The following is a 22,690-nucleotide window of genomic DNA, read 5'->3' as shown; positions in this document are numbered from 1 at the left end:
TGTGATATGATCAAAAGCTCCAGAACAGCTACTAAAAGGATCTTGAGGTGAGATTGTTTTGTTTGATAATCTGTCTCTTGTCATAACATCCCACCTCATCCGACTGGCTCTTTATTCCCATCATGACACTTATTATACAGTCCATTCAACCTAAAAACATCAGATAGACACCAAACAACATGAACACACAGTGAAACAAAGACACGTAGATTTTGGAGTATTTTTTTTTGTGTGTGTGTTGTTTTTTTTGTTTGTTTTTTGTTTTAACATTCAAACATTTTTATCAAATTTCTATGTTAGTAGCCTGCAACTGAAACATGAACATGAAACATGAAGGGAAAATGAAAATGTCTCTTCTCAACTTTGAATGTAGTGAGGCCTCTCTGAGCTGGTTCAGGCAGATAATTAGCATAAGCTACACTCACATGTGACAAACTCTCTTGGTGGCAGCACATATCCAACGCACCTTCTGCAGTACAAGGCGGTCTATTTAAACACGTCAAAGCCCCGCCCACTCTTTTACCACGCCGCTCACCTGCTGAACTGCATGTGCAGGTGTGTTAAATCTGCTGTGAAGCTGCTGCAAACATTTGTTATTTCTGCTGCATCTTTTTTTTCATAAACGATCTTCCCTGCCAACAGTGTGATCATGTCGCTTTGGTGGAGGAAATATTCCAGTTTTCTTCTGCCTGATCGTTTGCCAGATCAGCTGATAGCATCAAACACACTTAAAGGGAGTTTTCCTGTTCTGCTGTTGCAGTCTGGGACCACAGAAGATCCATCCAATGGGATTTACTCTACTGATCACCTCAACAAGGTTAGTGTGTGCTGCTTGTGTTTACTGTACATGTACATGCATGGCTGTGTTCGGTCGATACAGTAACATTTAACAGTGTAGCCCACTTTGTCTGATTGTGTTGTCTTTGGCATCTGCTGGCTGATTATTTCTGCTCTTGTGCTTCTTTTTGGCTGCTATGTGCAATATTTGCTTTGATAATACAGCAATTGTGAATTATTTCCTCATGGTGCTTATTTAACTTTTGGTTGTTTTTTCTTGGCCTTCATGCTGTTGATTTGTAGTGGTGAAATGAGAACTCACATCTGAGCATTCATTATTGAATATTCACATTTTATTGGCTTTTTTTTGGTGTGTGACATATTTCTTCTGCTTGGTTACTGTTGTTGTGTTGGAGTTTTTCAGGTTGCACTTCATTTTACAGTACACTAATAAGACGTAATAAGCCATACTTTGTATCAAATTAGACAAAAACTAGAAATATTTTCTTTATTAGACAGTAAACAAACACAGTTATACACTAATTAGACACCATACACCTAAATCAGCTGTAATTAGAAACTGCATATAATGCCATATTAAACCCAAAATATAATATACTTAGACACTAGTATACAAAATTATACTCTAATTAAAAACCAAATAGGAGATCCTCATACACTATTAGACACCATTTTACAATATCATAGTCTAATTAGAAATCAATACAATGCCATATCAGATCCAAAATATGCTACAGTTAGATGCTATTTTATCATTACTACCAAATGATGCTGTAATTAGACACCACATTTAATGCTACCAACATGGGCCTGTGATAGCTTAATTAGACAACAGAGGCTGTAATTAGATTAATTTAATGCCATATTATATCTGGCATAGCCTTTAAAATAGTCAAGACAAAACACTGAGAGCTCAGAGAACAATACATTTATTTGTACCTTTATTCAACATAGTTTCACTTTCTTAGAGGGTGATTTGTTATCAGGTTGTTGAAAACTTAGGGGCTACATCAAAAAAGTGACATGTTGCTATCATTTTTGCCATTAATAGTGGTTTAAAATATATTTTAATGATTCACTTTTGGGCAATGACTATACATATTTATCTATTTTACAGAGCTGCTGGCACAGTATTTGCTTGTTTACTCTCCAGCAGCAGCACAGTCTGTGTCACTGGTCACCAGTTACTCACTGAAAGACACAACTCACTGCTACAGAGATGCTAAAGAGATGGATGTAGTCCAATAGCAAACACAGGTAGCAGGATGAAGTAAACCATTAACTTCATTTCCCAAATTCTCACTTAGTTTAGTATACGCAACGGGACTCGTCCCCTCCAAGCTCCCCGGGATCTGCGCCCATGTTTTTATAGGTAGTAATACAAAGCCTAATAAATGCTTCCTCGACGCTCTATTCCCTCCCATACCAGTCAAGACATCAGACCATTTAATGCCATATCACTATCCGACCCTGGTAACATTAGGCTATGGAAGCTGCCTTGTTTCCCACTGTTACACCTTTAATTAGACTTTCTTAGAGGATAATTTGCGACACATTACAACAGAACTGTACTGTAAACTAAAGTGAAATCACATATCTGCTACTTTCCTTCTTTGGTTGGTCCTGTACAATTGGCAGAGTATCCTGGATATTTTGTGTCTAATACGACATTATATGAAGTTTCTAATTACAGCATATTTTAGGTGTGTGGTGTGTAATTAGGGTATAACTGTGTTTTTTTACTGTCTAATAAAAAACATATTATTTCCAGTTTTTGTCTAATTTGATACAAAGTATGGCTTATTACGTCTTATAAGTGTACTATAAAATAAAGGGCGACCAGTTTTCTAATGCAATTAAGTCCCCAGTAGATGGTAAAATGGTTTATTGGCTCTTGGGATGTAAACATGACTGTGATCTTGCAAACAGTCCTTTTACAAAGGATAGTTATTTACCTGTACTGTAATATTGATTGACTGGCAAACCTGAACTTTTCCTCCTCTCTACTGTGCTTATTTTCTACCTACAGATTCTACCTTTTCTCTATGCATACCTCATGTTCAGCAAAGCATAAATATATCACCCAAAGCATGGACCATATCTCAGCTTGCTTGATTATTACTCTCTATATCATAACTACATCTAACTGATGAGCCTGTTCCTGTTCTATGCTTCACGCTGCTGCTACACTCATTGCCAACCTTGAGCTAATATCCACATATTAATGGTCATCTGCTGCGTATTTATAGTTTATTAAGCTCATAATGATGTGCTGCATATTTGATGTGTCTTAGCCTGCTGCTGCTGCTCTGTCAGGTACATTGCTGGGTTAAGATTTTCTCAGTTCACTAGATAGTATATTCTTCTCCACAGTCGGAGGTGGTTTGTTGGCGACATGGCTTCTAGATAAAACTGTAGCAGATAACATACTGTATAATAGCTGGTGTTGGACTGTGTTTAATGCTTAATCTAATGTTTTATTGTGGTTAATCTCTGATCTCTTCTGTGCTGAGCTCTGCTGTATTTATGATTAATTTTTTAACATGTATAAATATTAACTTTGTATATTCTCTGTAGTCACATTATAAGTCTGTTCCATGTGAGTTCAAACACAGTGTTTTCTTTCACATGTTTTTTTATTGAGAGGCCACCTTCTACCAGTAACTTATAATACAAACACATAATGCTTCTTTTTTTTTAAATATACCCTGTAACAGCCAATCCACCATGCATACATACACAGTACAAAACTTAAACTGGGTGCAAGTACAACAGACTCTTAACGCAACCTCTCAAATCCACTAGGACTGCTATCTGAGTCATCTAATACACACAGTCCATCTCAACTGTTCTTCCTTTCCAAGTGCAAAAGTAGTGGCTGCCAAATTTTTCAAACTTTTGAAGCTTGTCCTTGAGGATATATCTGATCCTCAGCCATTGTTTGAGTTATGGTACTTCCTTCTTTTTCCAAAACATCAGTATGAGTTTGTTTTGAATTAATAATGCTGTAAAACAGCAAGTGTCGTTGCCCCACTTGCAGCTTCCTTACATCCTCAGAAGTTCCAACAGTTATTCAGATAGGATCTGGACTAATATGAATGTTGAGCACCTTTGAAAAAACACTAAATATTTGGTTCTAGTAGTTGTATTTGAAGGCATGACTATGAAGCAAATCTGCATCAGACAAATTACACTTCTAACACACTGGGAGTACCTCCTGGAAATATTTTGTCTAACTTTACCAGGGCTGCAAGAAACGATTATTTTCATTATCGATTAATCTTACGATTATTTTCTCAATTAATCGATTAGTCTATAATCAAATGTTGAAAATGTTAACTACTGTTTCTCAAAGCCCAACATGCAACCTGAGATGTCTTGTTTTGTCCCGACCAACAGTCTTCAGCCCAAAGATATTAAGTTTACAACCATAGAAGACTAGAGAAACCAGAAAATATTCACATTTAAGAAACTGGAGCCAGAGAAGTTTAGCTTTTTTCTTTTTTAAATGACTCAAAGTGATTAATCTAAAAGTGGTTGCCAATTAATTTTCTTATTGGTCGCAGATCTAAACTTTAATCTTGAGTAGTGCAATCTATGTAGAATCTTTAATTGTATTAGAAAATGTCGAGCATTGAAGGAACAAGAACTGACATATTTCAACGCCTAGTCACATATCCCCCAGTATCTTTATGCCTAACTCCTTTTCCCAGCCTTTTCTAATTTCTGTGTGACAAAAATCCTGTAGTGCACATACAAAATCCCATGTTCTGACCCTGTATACAGTTGTAAGCAGGTGTCTAGTTTGACAGGCTGTTGTGTTCTTACAGTATGTCTTAACTGAAGATGCCTGAAAAAGTGATTAGTTGATAATCTATATGTCTCCTGAGGCTGCTGAAGCAATGCCAATGACCCTCCTATATATAAATCTGCTACCTGTTTTCTTAGCTAAAGGTAGAGCCGTCTGTTATCTTATTCACTGATGTATTGCTTCCTTATTTGCAGTGTCTTTTGTATCTGTAATGGCCTTTTTAATTCATGTCAGTGCTCTCTAACCACAGAGATTCACTCATGAAAACTGGTGTTGCTTCAACACCACAAACCATCCAAACAATGAAGGCTTCAGCAATCCTCACATTTTCAGACTGATGCATTTTTTGGGTCAATCTTTTGTAGCTGCCTGTTAAATGTCCATAAAGGTTTTCACAAAAATGATGAATTTTGGGTCAGATTGAACATAAAACAAAACCTTCATAAAACTTTAGAGAGGTAAACTTTACAATGATTTATTTTGCTCTTCTCTCAACAGACACACAACCAATGATCATATTTTCTACTATTACAAACAATTCCATGTTATTATAACACTAATTGGTAAAATCTGATCTTGTTTATCCAGTCTACTCAGTGAAAAATCTTCCTATTTCCATGTTTTCATTGGCTGCCTCACACACTGAATCCGCTCCTCACTTCCCTTGAGGAGCATTGTGGGCAGGTCATATGATCTCACTCCCCCTCATCATCTTCCCTTTGATGAACAAATGAGAAGTCCTGCGCCCTTTGAAGCATTTTTGTGCGGCGCGTTCAGGCAATTAACGCGTACGTGAAAAGGCAGAGCGGGAATAGATGAGAAACGATGACGAGGACGCGGAGAGGAAACGAGAAGAGTCAGAGTGGAGGGACAGAAGAGGGAGAGACGGGTTTCAAGCTTCATCACCTCTTTCCAGGTGTCTCTGCCCGCATGATTTCATCTGTGAACTGCAATCAACTTCCTTAATGAAATAAGTAATTAACATATTATAATTGTGCTACAGTTTGATTTGACAGAAATCATTTTCCATATCTAATACTATGCTAATTTAATCTGTTCCTCCCTCGCCAACATGACCTTTTGTGATTAAGTTTCATGGCAGATTTCTTCAGTGTGCCTGTGTCTGTGTGTATGTGTGTAGGAGGGATTTATTTTAGTGACTGAAAAGAGCAGATTTTACTATTTTACTACTGATAGTGGAAAAAATAACTGTTTTGTGGAGACGACGCGGGAAATGAGGTGGCTGAATTTATATTCTGTACATTGAATAAGTGTCTTCTTCACTGAATGTAATAAATCAAAAGGTTGGATTAGTTTGAGGTCTGCTGGGTCGGTATCATTGCAAAACTGTGACTTAATTAAGGGAGAAATATCAGGCATTCCTGTTATTTTTATACCGTTATGATATCGGATGACTATGTTAAACATGGAAAAGTCAAAAGTCCAAAACTTGAGGTGAACGTATGAAAGTCAAAAGCCAGGGCTTCAGCCTGCTCTGAACGCTCTGTTTGCAAAATTACCTCTACTTCCTCCTCGTGATGACGCCAGATTGTTGGCACGTGCCCACACACGAACGTCCATTCCAAGGCTTTTGTTGCTAAGGTCGTTGTCCACTCGCATATTTCAGATCGGATTCAGGCCTTAACATGTGCAGATGTATTTGAGAAGTTGCGGTTTCAAGTAAAGAATGAGAAAAAGAAAAGAAATCCAACTACTACTGTTTGTTTATTTAGCCTCCTGCCTGCTGGAAGTCTGCAGATGGGCAGCTTCCAGGAGCCGGCCAATCAGAACAGAGTGGGCTCATAAGGAGACAGGAGCTAAAATGGCCTGTTTCTGACAGAGGCTGAACTGAGGGGCTGCATAAAGGGCCAGTACAAGATAAAGAGTTTTTTGAACTGTAAATCATGCAAAGATATTCCAGAAAGTGCAAAAAAATGTTTTTAAATGTGAAGGCAGTGTTGGGCTTTTACAGTGAAACAAAGTGTTGACAACGCCATTCTGGATTTGCTAATGTACAAAAACTCATACTGCATCTGCACACCCTCTGTATTTTTATAATGCAGAAGCCCTATAATGTTTCTGGCCCTTTTATTATAGGATTTTCATTTTTAAACTTCCACTTGAGTGGCTTGAATGGAATTGTTTATGCCACAACCTACACATGGTATGATAAGCATGCTAGAGAAGCGCATCTCAGTAATAAACAACATATGACATCCTATTAACAACAACCTTTAAGCAACTTGAGAGCAACACTATGGTGAAGCTACATTCTTTAGCAAGCTGTTATGACTAGTTATGAAACAAGACGGCACATTTTCTGCTCCCAGGTCAAGATATGGATAAAATTTGAGTTGATCCATCCATTAGCTATCGTCCAGAACAATAAACATTCACAAGGCTTCCCAGTTGTTGCAGAAATGTCAAAACAAATATTAAACCTAAAGAACAAGATTTCCTCATTCCAACAAAATCAAAACCACAAGTTGAAATCTGACTATTCCTGAGATATTTGTGAGGTTTCCAGAGATCTGAGTCCCCCCACCTCTTTCAGTACACTCCTCCTGGCTGAGAACCAAACTCATCAGACTCTGTTCTCTCCAAGAAAACAAGCTGCCTTTAGCTATCAACACACTAGCAATCACGCTCAAGAGAGACTGCAGTTATGATGATCACATGAGACTCCAGCTATCATGATCACAAGTTTTTATGTTTGGGAGATTTCTGCCTCCAGAAAAGAGGAAAATAAATATCATTTTACGTAATTATAAAAGGTCAAGCAGGAGGGATGTAGGAAGTGGGGAGGAAGTAATCAGAGCAGCTGTCTGGCGTTAGGAGGACTGACAGAATATGTGCCAGCCGGTAACGAGACAGCGTATTTCAGAGCTTCTTGTTTTTGCTGTGTGATGGCTCCGAGGCCTCAGGGTGCGCTGACAACATTACCATACTCTTCACCTCCTATACACAATACTTGTGTCATCATCGCCTTGGTGTGGCGTCGCCCATTTGAGACTTGACACTGTTGCTATTCTAGAGTGTCACTTACGGTTTCAGGCATGAGCTTATTAGTTCAATCAGACTCGGTATGGATGCTTAGTGTGTGTCAACTTTGCAAAATCTCCTTGTGTGGCTCTTACGGTTTGGTGTAAAATTTTATTTCTTAGAGTAGAAGGTGTTTCACAGCAGTCACGGTGACAGATCTGAGAGGAGACTTTGAATTCACTGTTCCTGTTGTTTTGGGAAAGTACTGCATTTTTTTTAGGAAAACATGGTTAAAAGAAGATGCGGATAATATTAAATCCTCTGCTGTTGTCGTGTGCAGTTGCAGTGTCCGTTTCGATTTTGATTTGTGTCTGCTTAGCGTCGTTCCTCTGGGGTTTCCTTTGCTGCCAGAATTTCCTTTCATCTTCTCTTTTCCTCACTTCCCACTCTTCTGCAGGTGATTGTGTTATTGAGTCAGTCACACCACAATCACCACCTGGCTATTGATTCTCATGTGAATACGACTAAGCCAAACAACTGAGGTGAAAATAGATTTGTTTTGTGACTAACAGGCAATCAACTCGTATCTGAAAGCACAAGATATATTTTTTTCTGTTTATTAACAGTGAAAACAGCCTGTTTTTTCTTTTAAAAAAAGTGCATTTCATTTTTATTTGCTACCTGTAGCATAATTTATCATGAATCATTTACTTTGAATGTATCTACAATATGTATCAACCTGCCTATTAAACAACTGAAATATCAAACAAAACTATTTTTCCTTTAAAAATAGTTTGATGATTAATATTCTATGTGGGTTTTTTCAAAGAACAGAAGTTCAAACAAAGCTGCACAATTATTTAGCAAAAAGATGAATTGGAGCGCAGAGTACAAAGTAGACCTCTACTTCCTTCATCCCTCCAGGATAGTGGAGGCTGTCCTGCTCTTCTTATTCACCACATATAGAGCAAGACTGATATGACAGAAATGAAAGAAGATTTTAGCTGCTTGCCTCTGCTGTTAAACATTTCCAACGTTTTGTCTACTCGCTGTGGGTGACAAAATTATATCCAGCACACCAAACAAACTATCAAGAGATGCACAAAGTAATGGTGACAAAAAGCCCTTGGTGTCCATGAAAGATTTGATACTATAGGGCTGCAACTAGTAGTTGTTTTCATAGTTGATTAATATCAGTTATTTTCTCAAAAGGTTCATAAAATTTCAAAAATTTGTGAAAAATGTCCATCAGAATCTCCCAGAGTTGAAGTTGACATCTTCACACATCTTGTTTGGTTCAACCAACAGTGTAAAACCCAACGATATTCCATTTGTAATGATATGAAACAGAGAAATGTAGCAAATTCTCACATTTTGAGAAGCTGGAACCAGTCAATAGTTTGGTGTCATGCTTTAAAAATAACATAAACAATGAGTCAGACACTTTTTCAGATTAACTAATGAATCAACATATTTTCAACACTAGACAGGAGCCTATGTTTACATGAGAGAATTTAATATGTACATTGTAATCTTCAGTTCAAAATTTGGGAATCACTGCATATTTTCTTCAGTTTCCTTTCTCTAAAACAGTTTTTTTTCGCATTGTTGCCGCAGCAGCACAGCAGTTTTTTTCAGAAGGTTCTGTTTATCTTAATCAATCACTGCAAAACTTGCAAACTATGACAGCTAAAACTTGATATTACTTGCTTTAAACAGTTTATTTTGATGCATGGTGATACAGACATGGTTTATGAAACATTGCCTCCATTATCCTGACTGTATTTTAAATTCACATTATTGGCAATGTCAAAAAAACCAGTACAAGCCAACCAGCCAATCAGCATTTGTCTGAGTAGAATGTGTTTCTCCTGCCAACTGTTAATGTGCCTGTTTGTCTATTGTACTCCATCACGTTGGTGGACATATTAGCAATTTATTAATTAAAAATCATTATGGACACCAGATGTAAGTTAAAACAAAATACATTTATGCTTTTGTCTCTTCTTTGTCAAAAACATCAACATTATATGATGATACTGTTGATAAAACGGAAACAGACGTTATGCTCTGATGGATCTACGTAGTTTCTCTGATGCGTCAAAACTGAGAACTGTTAATATCTTCACATTCACAAGTTGAACGTGTTGTCATCGATCAAACAAGGTATTCACATCAGTGACAACATGTTAAAAACATCTGGCATGTGAGTGATCAAGATAACAAAGTGTGTTTCTGAATATGCAGCACATACTGTAAGCACGCATTTACATTAATGCTGGGTATCGTTTGAATTTGATTGATTCCGGTTCTCATCAATTCCCAGTTTCAATTCCAATATGGTAAAAATAAGAGATCAAATGTTAGATAACAAAAATATCTTTATTCTTTTAAGCGTTTACTTTGACTTTAATTGTTTCATTAAAATAAGTCTTTTTAACCAAACATTCACAAAGTAAATGCACACAATAAAAATATATGATCCACAGTCAGTACATACATTTTCTTGTGGATACTGTGGTATTTGACACTTCTTAGTTTCCTCTTTGGTAATCTTTCCCTTTGTTGCCAAAGAGAACGGTGTGTCGCAGCTTGGTGTTCCTGGCACTGCTGGAGGTGCTAGTGAGGTTCTAGCGCTGGCTGATGACACACTCGGACTAGGAGACCATCAAACACTGGACATTATTTCAGATCGACGCCATGCTGCCTTAAAAGTTTGATGTTTAAATTTGATGTTTAACCTGACTTGCAGCTAATTAGCTTCCCACATGCATTGCATTTTGCTTTGTCATTTTCTTTAATAAAGTGAAGCCACACTTTTGTAAGTTTACCGTGGTCCATCTTTCACTTCTGAGGTGAAGTTAGCCATGCATGCTAATATCTAAACAAATCAACACGTTGTTACGTTGATGCATGACATAGACAGGTCCTGGCAGATATGTAGCTTTTGTTAGCAATAATAAAGTGTTATCGTGATTAGGAACCAATAAGAAGAACCGAAATTCTAATTTTTTCTTGGCATTTTGGGTTCAGTTCTAATTTGGAACCAGATTTTGGTTCCCAACCCTACATACACCGCATAAATACTGAATAAGAGGAATTATAATTTCAATTTTGCAGAACAATAACAACCTGACAAATATGTTTTCAGTAGGGCTGCAACTAACAATTATTCTCATTAATCGATTAATCGTTTATAAAAATAGTTGGTGATTAATTTAATAGTTGGCAACTATTTGATTAATCAATTAATTGTTGCAGCTCATCCACAGAAATACCCATCTTCACTCCCAAAAATCTGAATATCCACATACACTGTAGTTGAAAATGACTTGATTTGTTTTTTAAAATAATTTTCAGGCTGTAATTAATAATCAGCTATCATATTAAAAACCAAATCAATAATATACTTTTTATTATAACACGCACAGTATTCAGATTGAAAAGTCGCTTTTTCTTCACTTTTCGACCACTTTCTGGTTATCGCAGGCAGCTCCAGTGCAGGTATTCTCGCTCTACTCAGTATGTGTGTGTGTGTGTGTGTGTGTGTGTACATATTTGTTTGTGTCTGCAAGGAGAAAAGAGCTTAAGGTTGGCATGACACAAGCTTGTTATTCTACCCAGCACTCAATCACACAGCAGCCCCATGAAAAGAGAATAATGCTGGAGAATCATCCTCCTTGGCACTTTCTTCTTCCTCGACCTCTGAGTCTCTCTCTCTCTTTTCCCCTGCAGTGTGTGTGAGTGGTATCCATCTGTCAGTTGTCAGTGCCAGGGAGTGATACAGAGAGCTGTCACTTCTCGTCAGCCCGCATTGGTGAGGCCTTACTCGGGGCCAGAGGAAATGTGTGTGTGTGTGTGTGTGTGTGTTTGTGTGAGGGCTGAGGGCTGAGAAGGAAAAAATGAAGAGAGAGAGAGAGAGAGAGAAGCAGAAGGAAGGGAAGGGTATTCAGCGGGCAGTAAAGCAATTAAACTGGAGACAAAGAAAGAAAGATGGAGAGTGATTGGAACCAGTGCAGGACTGTAAATATCACATTACCTAAATATGTTCAGCACTGTATCACTATTCACAGGACATGAAGTCATGTATGACCGTGACCTTTATCAGCCTCTGTTGGTGACCAGCAGGAATTGCAACGACATTTAGAGAACTTGTCTCCTCCTGTGAAAGTGTATCGACCAGCATCCACCCTCAAAAAATACAACCAGAACGCTCAGAACAAGATAAAAACATCTTTTCAAAGGTTTTCATTCCAATGCAGGTTCTGCGACTGTTTAATTACTTAAGCAACAGATCAAAAAGCTTGTGAGGTTTAAACCATAGTTATACATATTTAAATATAAATCTGTGCACAAGATGCTACTCACAAGCTCCTCAAAGCAAGAGACAGTGAGACATAAACAGCTAAAAATAAAATGCAACCAATCACACCACTATCCTAATCACTCCTAGCTCTTCAGTGAAAACCAGATAAAGTATCAATAGGCCTAAAGAAAGTGATAATACACTTATTGCATGCCAGATCAATATTTATCTGAAATCATTTTATAAAATTTAATCTTTCTAAACAGCTTTGTACCAAATGCTTGTGTGCTTATTCTTTTTTTCACATGTCAAACTTAACTTTTTGGAGGATATTGCAAGTAAATCATAGTTATGCTCCCATTAAGAGTGAAAACAAACATGTTAGTCTAAAAGAACGTAATATTGATCATATGAGGGAGGCTCTATCGTACCATTTCAAGTTATTTATTTTGCACCCTGACGTCAGCAAGTGTTTCTTCACCTCTCTCCCTCTCGGCCTTTCAGATGGAGCGACCTTCAGGAACATTGAAATGACAAGCATGACGGGTCCTGTGTAGTGGTGAGGGATCCAAGAGCCGAGCCTCAGGGGCCTCGCTGTGAGAAACGTTTCTTTCACTTTATCTTTCATCTCCCAGAAGAGTCATTTCGAAAAACTCGATAAAGAAACAAAGATGATCTGGAGCCACTACAGCTTTTGGTATTGTTAGAAAAACTGTTTTAAACCGATCGTATTGATTTTCAGTTGAACATAGAGTGTGTGTGTGTGTCAGTAAGAAAGAGAGAGAAATGAGTATATTTAGGCTGCAACTGAAGCATCTCCCCTGTAAGACAAAAATACTTGTGTTGTCTTTTCTCTGTATGTCCTTTTTTTTTTTTTTTTTTTTCTTTGTCAAATTAGGATGACTAATTTGGCAACATGATTGCCACCTTCAGCAACGCTATAATTCAGAACGGAGCTATTATGGCGAACATTTCAGGAGAAAAATGTTCACATTCCAGCAAAAGTGCAGACTCAGCAGTTTATGAATCATTTGGTAACACTGCATGAACACAGTCAGAGCACCTGAGTTTTACAGCCAGGACAGTGATAAATAACACACATCAGCGGAGAAATGTCAGTGTATTGTGCCACACTTTGAAATAGCATTTAATTACAAAGTCAAGAGGCCTTTTTTTGTAGAAAATATACAGTAGATACTTTTTTCTAAAGTAAGTTAAAGTAGATGTTTTGATAGATTGTGTAATGTGAGATGCCAGCGTGGTATTTTTTTTTTTAACGCAGTTTACAGTTTAACTGCCAGTTTATTTGCTACCGAACACACACAGACTCACATTTTTCTTCATCGTGGTTTGCTCACATCACATCATCAGTTAGCTTCATCACTTACTGAAGTTTATATCCATGAAAATGTCTTTATTGTCAAACATTAAAAGTTCATTTTTGACCTTGAAAACAGTAGTTTGACATTAAAAAAATTTGAATTTGAGGTTAAATTACTAGTGTCCTCAGTTGTGGGAGTTAGCACACTGATGAAAACAGTGAGATGCAGTTGAAAGCTCCATAAAAAGCTATAGATAGATTCAGTTGGAATACACACATACAGTATACATACATTTTTAAGAGGATTTGTACATGTTGAGACTAAATGTTATGATAGAGAGCAGTATAGATGAAAATGAATAATAAGCTGTTTTTAAAAGACCAAAGAGCATTTAAAACCAAACGTTGACCTCTCCTTCTGGTTCATATATGAACACTTCTAATCTTATAGCCTGTGGTACTGCATATTCCGTTTTAACATTTCTCTGATCTAAGCATGTCTGAGTGTGTGTGTGTGTGTCTTGTGTGTGTGTGCGTCTGGAAACATGACATTAGCAGGATAAATAAAAATAAAATGCTGCTTTGAGACAAGAAAAACATTGCACACCTTTAAGAAAACTCTCTTCAAAGCCTCACCACCAAAGCCAGAAATTCCTTCCTGAGGCATCAGTGAAATCAAATGCAACAAACATCGCACTTATGCTCCTGTTTAGTTACTCAAATGTTGTTTTTTTTCTGCCAAAAAGGAGCTCCAGCAGGGGATGGAACACGCTATCAAAAAAAAAGTTTCAACGCACAAATACACCCCCTCTGTAAGAATTTATCTTTTTTTCTTTCTAATCTCGGCACGTTCAAGGCAGACACATGCAGAGTTTGGTTTTCGGCAGTGTGGATTTGTCACAAAAGGGTGGCAAATTGTGACAAATTACTCTTAGTTTACCTCTTGTTTGTTGGGTTGCACAACAAAAATGCATCTAAGATTTGGTTTAATTATAGTTTTGCTAACGCAAGTTAAAACAGGTTAATTTAATCCAGTGCTGTGTTTCAAAATGAAGATTAAACCACTGATTAGTAAACTTTATCTTAACGATTTAAGGAAAAGTAGATCACAATCATCCTAAAATATACAGTGGAATCAAAAATATCACAAATCAAATGTTCTCAAACTAGAGATTGCCGTGCTCAACGAGCTTTTGTAAGACTTGTCAGACTTTGCAGAGTTTGTTAGTGTTGGTAGGAAAATGTTCACATATGCTCGTGGTGATTGTTTGTGGATGGCAGAGGTTTTTACAGCCTGTTTCTGACGATGCACGCCACCCAGGAGAGAGAGGAAGAGATGCGAGGAGCTCTTGCCCTACATAGATGTCCCCGTGGGAAGGGTTGAGAATCTTTGATTCGCTTTGAGTAGGCATTTTGTCATGTTTTATATCGTTCAACTAATAATACACAAGTCCTTGACTAAAGACTTGGACTCCCTCTGGACTTCTGCTCTACATGGGCAGCAATTGTTTGTCTATGGCGTACTCCTCCATCTCTTCCCACATCGGCAATTACCTAATGCACTGTTTACTGCCTAAACATGTAAATTTAGCAGACATTAGGAATATCTGATGCTCGTGTGAATAACATTTTTAGATATTATCATGAGAAATTCAGTGATATTTACTCTTTAAATGCCACATTTTAGACAATATCTCTTGTTTTTGGCTAGTTGTTCTCAAACCAGTGTCAGTAGAAATGACACTGATTTCCAGCAGTGATGATTACTTTTGTGGACAAAAGCAAAGACACAAGCTGAAATCTTAGAAATAATCTACTGTTATAATGATGTTTGGGGGGGGAAACAATAGACAGAAATATTATGATAGTGTTAACAGTTGTGTAACATAATCCTTTTTTCCTCAATACATTTGTCTAAAATACTAAACATCCTGACACGTGACTATCAAAGTGCACATTTATCATCTGATAAATGTTGCATCATGCCGATAAGTTAAGCAAGAGCGGATTCTCCTGCAAATCAATACAAGCAACACATTCCTGCCTTAAACTAATTAAGACACATTTTAGGGACTACAAATATGAACATACTATCCTGCAGGCAGGCGAATCCTTTCCAACGGCAACAGTTTTGCCCGCAGCTGTCTCGCTGCCTCTCAAGCATTTTAAAAGGTGAGCGAAGGGGGAGTTTTATTGTTAAGTGGGCTTGGACACAGTAAAGAGCCAAGAGCTGGTGTTTAACAGGACTATTAACAGCGAGATGGGAGATCGATACAGCAAGGTAGGGAGGAGGCGCATCTCTGTCACTGTGATGTGTTATTAGTGCTCCACACTGGAGGGATCTGGCTTCTCTCCAGTTCCTGGGCCTTGTCGTGTACTTTGCTCCATAGCAATTAAACCAAAACCCCCTCTTTCCACTTGGTGCTACAGATTCAAAGCCTGTAAATAACCATTTCATAAATTACAAAAGCATTAACAAGTGCTGGCGCGCTGTGAGATCTTTGACATAACAAATAATACCTTTACGTCCGAGATTTATTTTGACAATATCTTCCCTCTCAGTCTTTTTAACAACCAAGGCTGTGATACCTTCAAGGTCTTTGATAATGCAGATAGACACTCTCTCATATTCTTATCCATAGTCAGGCTACTTTATTTGGGATAGATGTTACTGCTTCCCCTCTTTTAGTTCCTTAAAGTGCCAAATGATGCATAACCAATGCATCTCTGCTCAGGGGTTCCCTCGAGGTGGAATAATGAGATAGAGGGTTTGTTGTGGAGCCTGAAATGTAGTAAATATTGTCTTAAAGAATTGATAAGTGCCACATGAAGCTGGATAATATCCATAGATCCAAATGTGAGTGTTAGGGTTAGAAGTGCCCGCTCCTGAGCTGTTTTATTGACTGGTTAAAGTGACTTAGAAGGATGAAATTACTGAAAATGTATTTTCTTTAGGTCTTATATGAGTGCTCCAGATTGTTGTGACCAGCTGTTAAATCTTCTGAGATTCCTGCATGATAGCAAGTCAGGAGAATGAATGTCAGCACGTCGTCGTCCTGACATTTTTTATGAATTCAGCTTCCAACTGAGTCAGTAGTGCACAATACAAACTTATAGAGCTGAAATTGTCAGTTTTAAAGCTTCTTTTTTAAAAAAAATCAGAATAATCAAGTGTGTTTAGGGGACCAAGTAGCACTTCATAAAAATGCAAAGGCACTGCAACAAAATTGTCACAGCACAAGGAAAAGCAGACAGTTAAGTAGGATTATGTGAGGATCTCTGTATGCAAAATATAAAAATAAACAATTTTGAATCTATTGTTCTTACATATTTATTATCTAGAAATTGTCTCTAATTTGATTCCATTTATAGCCGTGGTACGTGATAGTAGCTGTAGTACACATACGATATTCGGCTTTTTTCAATGTCAAATGTCGCATTTCAAACTCAACACTCTTCACAGTTTTCTTTTGTCCCTGACTTTAAGGACTTCTTGCAAACTGGTTTACTTTCTTACCTTTTACAGGAACTGCTGAAGGAGGCATAATAAGTCATGTGTAGGAAGATGGTGAATTACACAACATCACAGTTCAAGAACATGAACATGAAATTAATTTCCAAACCAGTTTAAGCTCACCTCAGGTCACTGAGACCCTGGCATCTTCACAGCACAACGTGAGCACAACTACACACTTTAATTATATTGTGTTTATACAGTCATGATGTCACTCACGTATTTCAAACCCTATGTAATTATTTTCAAAAGGGGACAATAGATGTGGTGATGTCTTGTGAAACGATATATTGTATTCAGGTTCATTTTTTCACATATTTTAAGATTACCTTTCAGATATTTTCATGTATTTGACACAAATGCATTATTAGAAGAGGCTATAATATGGAGAAAGTTACCAACCTTATGATTAAATACATGTTTTTTTTGTTTTCACGTGTTGAAAGTTGCTGTATTTGCTTTTTATGATAAACAAAGAGTTTTCTTTGCAACTGAAAGACTGAGAGAAGAATAATTATTGCTCTGATGGGTAAAACCCAAAGTATTACCCCCAGGTTAGATAATATTTCATTCTACTTCCCTACGTTTACATGAGAGGAAACATCAAGAAGAGCTAGAGAGCAAAAACAACACAAGACTTGTTTCATTTGAGGAAAACACCCAAAGATGTACAATACAACATATTGTGTGATTTTTATGGACAACACAACTGTGCAGTTATACTTAGTATAGTGTCCAGTATGCTGCCTTTGGGTTTCCCCTACTAAATAGTCCGACACACAATGAAGGTAGGTATTTACTGTCCTCTTACTTTCACATGTTTTCTGACACTATCTGCACTGTCAGCTATAAAATAAAGGCAACATCTTCCAAAAAACAATGTTTACAAAAGTAAATAAAATAAGAAAATTGAGGATACAATACTACAAACAGATTTTACATTTTAAAGAATAAGACTAGTGATATTCAATATTTCTCTTAATGACAACAAATCCCATGAAGACCAAAACCGACAATGAATTTATCCTACTAATAAGTATCAGCTTATTAGCCTTTTCTTCTTTGCCATCGAGCTGCATTGTTGTCCAAAACCATTAAACACACACATCAGTGAGGCACATTGTTGCACTGTGAGACATTTTTCTTTGTTGCGATGAACGTGGGCACTGTAGTTTATTTTTGTTCAATCCCACAAACACCGTCTGCTGCTGCAAATGCTCACTACAGTACCAAATGTGTATTAATCTAAAGAGTAAATAGTCCCCAACAAATGACCTGGTTACACCTATTTGAGTAATGTTTGCTAAAAACTACAGTGCCCAGCTATTTTAGAACATTAATCTAGCCTTTATAAAAATGAAAAAATACATATACTTAACAAAAAATTTACTTAACCTTTATAGCTCTTCTTTGTCCAACATGTTGGTTACTACAATAACTGGTCTTAAACTTTTATCCCCAACAAATCCTCCAAATTAAACGACCAAATACATCGTTTGACCACGTGCACTCCTGAATGACACATAGGAGCGTTTTCTAATATGGCGCCCCCTATCAGCTGTAATTGGTAGGACAACATCATTTGTCTGTGCTTTTCAAAACCGTTACAAATCAGATCAATAGGTGACCTTTGTCATCATGGCTACAATTATAACAACAAGGTTAAGGTTAGGGGACAATTGTAGTTATGTTTTTAAAAAAAACTGTCCTGACTCACTTTTGGAAATGTGAAACTTGTGGTTGGAAATGGGGAAACAAACAGTGGCTTCTTGTTGCAAGGTTCACTGTTGGGTTATATCCTCCAACCACCTCCAAATGATTGTCAACATATACATATGTAATCTCAACTACGCCACTGCTGCAGATCATATTTACTATGGCTGCTACTATATGTCGTTTTTACGACCTATTGTGTCGTTTTTTCTTGGGAGGACAGTCTCTTTATCCCAGACGGCTACATTAGAAACCAGCAGGACTTGATCCAAAGAGGAACTAGTGAGTTAAGTCATCTGAAATACAATATGAGTGTAGTATACATTTAGGTTAAATGTTAGACTTTACAAGAAGACAAAATATCAAACTGAGAACAGATTTTTTTGGAAAATAAGGTTCACAAGGTAAGTCAATCATACTTGAACATCCAATGGCTCAACTTCAGAGCATCTGAAGGGATTAAAATGACATTATTTTAGGAATCTTTGTCACTAAATTGCATCATACTGACGTTTGCCAACAGGCCGTGAATGACAACATGTTGTTGATGGATGCTGGAGACAACTGTGTGGGATTGATATCTGTGGGACATTGAGCCTTTTAAGGCAAGCTATCACTATTTTAATGGATTCTTCAGACTGCATTTTGTGTGTGTGTGTGTGTGAGGCTGGGATCTATTTGTCAAAATGTAAGGTTGTAACATGATTTTAACCTTGCAGTAGTTATGCAACAAATCATTGTATTTTGTCTGTTTGTTGTTGGTGTTTTACCATATTAAAGCTGTGGACATTGATTTTTTTTTCTTCTTCCTTAAAAGTGTGTTGTAACTAAGTGTGCAGGTACTGTTGGAGTTTGTCCTCCAGATGTCTCTGTGAACTCCAGATGCTCTCAAACGCTGTCTCATACAATCATCCTTCTTCATTCCCACTAACAATTAGGTAATGAAATATTGATTTTTAGTTAGATTCATATTGATGCTATTAGCTTTGCATTGATAAATCACTGATGCTGGGAGCCAGACCAGGAAGACATTACTGTGTGTTAATCTGATGGATATGCCTTCTTTTTCCTGCCTGTCTCTCTCTACCTGGACTCTCATCCTCCATCTTCAGTGTTTAGTGCAGGTCCACAATGATGGTTGAACCAACTTCTTTTTCATTATATTTGAGGTCTGATTCTTGGTTGTAAATTGAGGATTCAGTTGTTGATTTCAATTAAACTTTAAAAGTGTTTTTATATATATATAAATTTTAATTGCAATGTTTGAAGAAGAGAGTGAACTACGGTTAGTGGAAGAGAACATATCTAGGAGAGAAAAACAAATAATCTCTTCATAAGCTTATAATTATCCTCAATTTTCCCCCAAAAAATATTGCAAATATAAAAGATTTTAAAAAATGAAACAAAAAATTTAAAAAATCATTTGGCATTTAGTGGATGCAGCTTACAGCGCACTGTTGCAGGTGGGAATCACGTCTCTGACCTTGGTAACTTTAATGGCATACTGTACTCGTTCAGGTATACACGAAAACATTTCCATTCACCTCCTGTGGCTGTTGGGAAATCTCCTTATCACCATTGTCCACCTGTCTGAGGCAGCGCTCGGTATTTTAGCCTGCTGTCTAGTCATTACTGTCACAGTGGGGTCTCAGTGTAAGACTGAGACACTACAGAACAATGTAAGGCCTTTAAACAATTTAAATCTACTTTTATATGCAAAATGCATGCTCAACTAAAACTAATATAAAAATGCATATTCAAAGATCTTTGAATATACTTAATATAAAAAAGTGTGGCCTTTTAATACAAAGCAATGTCTACTTGTGACCCCCCATCACAGTGCGCGTGTGTTTGTGTTGTGAACAGTTAAGTGTTTTTTTTTTACCTGCTCAAAGTTTCTTTTTAATAACTTTCAGAGGCCTGAAGAGGTCAAATTTGATTTGAGTATTTTGCATGAAAACAAAAAAGGAGATCAAAGTTTTAAAAATAAAGAACTTTGTGTAGCAGAATTTTGTTTTTCTTATCTCCTGGTAATAATCTCCATCATTTTTCATCTCACGACCACTTGTGCATGCGTCCACATACTAATAAGTATCAGCTTATTAGCCTTTTCTTCTGTGCCATAGAACTGCATTGTTGTCCAAAAACTATTAAACACACACATCAATGAGGCACAATGTTACACTGACTTTAAAAAAAAATTTTTTTTACATGTTACAGAAATAATAATGATTCCACCCAAGTCTTAAACCTAAACTAGTCTCAACTTTTCTTATCCTAAAGCAGGAAGAGCCATAGTCAGAAATTAAAAAAAAAAAAATACTGTGGTCATATGTCCAAATTCCTCCAACAGAGCCCCACCCATACTTAAGATTTTTTATCAAGCCACAGAAACCCTGTACAATGTTCTCTCTCTTTTTTTTAAAATCCCAAAATCTCACAATTTGTTCATTTATTAGTCTGGTGATGTACAATTTCTGTAATCCCCCTTCATTATATATTTCCCCGACATTATGTGGTTTCTTTAATTTTATTTCAGTTAATGTATTTTTTGCTTTCAAATTTCATTAAAAAATGGTAGAATTAGCCTTTAAAAAAACAATGTGTTATATAAAGTATGTGTAGTCATAGATTGCAAACTTCCAAACCCCCAAATTTCCAGTAATATCACAGAGGGCATGACCTCAGTGTCTTCAATGTTAGCAGTGGCTTCTTTTCACTTTAACATTTACTGAAATGTAATTTTAATCCTAACTTAACTACTAAACCTGGTTTCTATCCCTGAACCAACTCAAAATAAAGTCACTTTCCAAGAATTGCAAAGTCTAAAGCTCAGACTGGTTCTCATAAGGACAGCAGTACAGGAACACCAACACACACACACACACACACATACATACATACATACAGTATGTCCTGACAGCTGTCACTCCAATCAGCCACCAGTCCATCTCTCCTCTCTGCTCAACAGCAGCCAGGCGTTTCCCTGTCAGACAACATATGCCACCACATTTCTCCTGCTCCGAGCCGGCTGACATTATCTACTCCCAGACCCTGTGGCCGGCACAACTCTCAGCCCTCTCGCTGCCTGGTGGCACCGTGAACATGATCTCTGATGTCTCTCAGGCAGCTAACTGATGCTGTCACTGCACCAAGATATAACACGACCCACTGACAAACACAATGTGACAAGGACATACAGGCAGTGTGTACACAGACACACATACACACAGTCTCACATGAACTCATGCCTTGTTGCTGTGCTAGACAACAGTTGCTGCAAATACAACCTTTATTTCAGTATTTATTTTCTCTTCTGGGTTTAACCAACCTCATAAGATCAGCTGCACATACTGTACATTGACGGTGTCATAAAAATAACTCTTTCTTGTGACTTTGTGATTTATATTGTCATTACATATGGTAAATTATATCCACTTGACACTTTAAAAAAAGCTTAAATGCTTAGTTACCTGTGGATTCAGTTTGAAATATACTCTACATAATGTCTCCATCCTGCCTGCAGGCTGCTAACAGTCTGACAATGGAAAATAGGCCTCATTCATAATTTGAAGCTTGGTCTTCATGCTAATTCAAGCAGTACTCAGGAGGTAGCTTATACAGGAAGTGTCAGGTCACACAATGTTTTTGGTAAGTGTTTAAGAAAAAGAGTAGAAGAAACATAATGCCACATCAGGTTGTCATATAGCAAGCAAGTAATGTAACCAGGAGGGGTGGAATTTGTAACAAAGCAGCTTTGTTATTGCTTGACATTGCCTGCCACCTGCTGGTAGAAACTGTAAACTACAGCAAGTGTGAGGTTAAATATTTAGCTCTGATGTGCCATTTTGTCACAAAACATAGCCTGAAGATAAAAACTATATTTACATACTGTAAATTTGTGCAAATACTCCTGATGGATTCTATACAGAGCATTTATAACTGTCAACAAGGCTTGCTTATGTTGGTGGTTTCCAACTTTTTTGGCTTGTGACCCCTTAAATCATATGGTATAGTTGGTGATTTTCTATCTTTTACTTATTGTTAAATGGAGAGTATTGTGTGTGTATCCAAAGCCTGATATATCTATATGTGCTGTAGACCTCCGTTGTTGTCCAAAAACTATTAAAAACACATCAATCAGCCACACTGTTGCACTGGGTGACATGTTCCTCCGCCCAAAAGAGCTTGGGCACGTTAGTTTGTTTAGAAATGTCTCCAAAGACTCATAACAGCGATCACGTT

At 37.2% G+C, this 22,690-nt stretch overlaps 1 protein-coding gene across 5 annotated transcripts in view; it reads left to right on the top strand.

The window, feature by feature from the left end:
• The first annotated feature begins 361 nt into the window (after positions 1 to 361).
• The window catches only part of LOC137198836 (relaxin-3 receptor 1-like), a 52,740-nt gene continuing 30,411 nt past the window's right edge, over positions 362 to 22,690 (top strand). For 2 of the 5 annotated variants that reach the window (XR_010931687.1, XM_067612803.1), the window contains exon 1: positions 362 to 817. The gene's annotated coding sequence lies outside the window, so the exon portion shown is untranslated. Of the gene's footprint in view, positions 818 to 2,827; positions 3,449 to 10,165; positions 10,397 to 12,401; positions 12,494 to 16,744; positions 17,229 to 22,690 lie in introns of those variants that run through there. The other 3 variants (XR_010931685.1, XR_010931688.1, XR_010931686.1) reach the window with 3 other exon arrangements.

The sequence above is a fragment of the Thunnus thynnus genome, chromosome 15, assembly GCF_963924715.1.
Source record: "Thunnus thynnus chromosome 15, fThuThy2.1, whole genome shotgun sequence".
Classification (NCBI taxonomy): Eukaryota; Metazoa; Chordata; class Actinopteri; order Scombriformes; family Scombridae; genus Thunnus; species Thunnus thynnus.
This window is presented reverse-complemented; position numbering and strand designations above follow the sequence as displayed.